Raw genomic sequence first — 2,414 nt, forward strand, 5'->3', positions numbered from 1 at the left:
AAACTCACTGAAAAGCCTTCAGTTAATCCAAAATGCTGCAGCAAGAGTACTGACAGGGACTAGAAGGAGAGAGCATATTTCTCCTGTTTTGGCTTCCCTTCATTGGCTTCCTGTTAAATCCAGAATTCAAAATCCTGCTCCTCACATACAAGGTCTTAAATAATCAGGCCCCATCTTATCTTAATGACCTTGTAGTACCATATCACCCTATTAGAGCACTTCGCTCTGACACTGCAGGCCTACTTGTTGTTCCTAGAGTATTTAAAAGTAGAATGGGAGGCAGAGCCTTCAGTTTTCAGGCCCCTCTTCTGTGGAACCAGCTTCCAGTTTGGATTCAGGAGACAGAAACTATCTCTACTTTTAAGATTAGGCTTAAAACTTTCCTTTTTGCTAAAGCATATAGTTAGGGCTGGACCAGGTGACCCTGAATCCTCCCTTAGTTATGCTGCAATAGACGTAGGCTGCCGGGGGATTCCCATGATGCATTGAGTTTTTCCTTTCCAGTCACCTTTCTCACTCACTATGTATTAACAGACCTCTCTGCATTGAATCATATCTGTTATTAATCTCTGTCTCTCTTCCACAGCATGTCTTTTATCCTGTCTTCCTTCTCTCACCCCAACCAATCACAGCAGATGGCCCCGCCCCTCCCTGAGCCTGGTTCTGCTGGAGGTTTCTTCCTGTTGAAAGGGAGTTTTTCCTTCCCACTGTCGCCAAAGTGCTTGCTCATAGGGGGTCATATGATTGTTGGGCTTTTCTCTGTCTTCTTTGTATCATTTTAGGGTTTTTACCTTACAATATAAAGCACCTTGTGCACTACTGCTGCTACTATATACACATGCACAAAAATGGATGGATTCCTTACAGAAGCTGCTGGCACTGGGAGCCCTTCCCCCGCTATAGAATACAATGAGTGTTTGTCTTTCTCCGCTAACAATCCCTGCATTATTAATGCTATGGTGCATGTCTGATTCTAGGTTTTTTTAAGACTTTGCATTTAATCTTGTACAAATGCCTTAATTGACTTTGTGTGTGTGTGTGTGTGTGTGTGTGTGTGTGTGTGTGTGTGTGTGTGTGTGTGTGTGTGTGTGTATTTGTGTCGGTATGTTTTGTACAGTAAAATGGAACCTTTTGTGTTTTGTGCCTGAATGCGCACTGTCTACTGACGCTTTGTGTGCATCTATGTGGGTGTATCTCTTTGTGCCAAAGTGGGTGGGAGGCTGAACAGGCTTGTAGGACTAAAAATAGAATGCTCTCCAGCTCCCTGCCTCTTTGGACTGAGAGAGTGGCACAGCAATAAAGAAAAAGGGAGAAAATGGACAGATCAAACATAGGAGGAGAGTCTACCGTGGCGTCACTTCCTTATCAAAGCACGGCTTATAAAGAGATACATTCCCAGTAGGAAGTAGTTATTCCAATAAACTCTATAGGACCTGGCTTCTTGGTCCAAAACTGGAGTCAGTATTGAAGTGCTCTTGAATTTTTACCCGCTGTTTGTGACAAACCTCAGGTTTTATAATCAGCAAATGTATTTGCACCATATAGTAAGAGTCAGATGTGATGATACTTTCTAGCACAGCTAGATAAATATCACTGAAATTAAGATATCGATTGTAAGGGCTCTGTGAACTGGAAAGAAGTCAGTTTTGCCGCCTGCTAATTTGTGCAGCAAGTGTGCTGGAATATTAAGGAATAAATCATAATATCATAGAAATGACAAAGCGATTGATGCAATGGGCAGGAGTTTGCCCATTGGTCAGATAAGCTGTGCACTTTTCTTGCTACATTTTATTATAACTTCTAATGAAGGTGTATTGTCCCTGCTCTGTTGGCTTACTTTTCAAGTAGTTTTCCTTTGCACTAAGACTGTGTTGCTATAGTAACAAAGAGTTTTAAAAGAATCAAGTTTAAAAGCAGGACTGCATATGTCTGCCACTTTTTAGCATCCCTCTTGTCTTCTGTTTTTCTTCTTCACCCCCTGTCCATGCTGTCTTTGAAGATAATCATTTTAGTACATCCCTCAGTGCATAAAGTAAAAACTTCCAAGGATCAGTGCATTTCCCAAAATCGGTGACCAGAAGACTGCAAAACGAGAATCTGCATATGCTGCCGACCTTACATCTGGATAACTGTGGCAGCCTGAACTGTTTCTTAAGGTCAAACACCAGTTTTTCACAGAGCATGTTCCTACAAATGCTGTAATAGTCGGAGCATGCGGAGTCACCAAGTTGGTGAAGAGTTAAATAACTCGCTTCTTTATTCATGAGCAAATTGTTTAATGTTGCTCCAACTTCTGCATCATATGAGCGGCCTACACACAGTTTTGTGTGTCCTCCACAGTAATGGGGGTTCAGTGAAGTTTGCTGTCTGTCACGAGTGGAGAATGACGTGCGCTGTTGCTTCAGGTAGCAGTC

This window comes from Perissodus microlepis, chromosome 4, assembly GCF_051167445.1.
Source record: "Perissodus microlepis isolate ML-2025 ecotype Zambia chromosome 4, ASM5116744v1, whole genome shotgun sequence".
In the NCBI taxonomy this organism is placed as follows: domain Eukaryota; kingdom Metazoa; phylum Chordata; class Actinopteri; order Cichliformes; family Cichlidae; genus Perissodus; species Perissodus microlepis.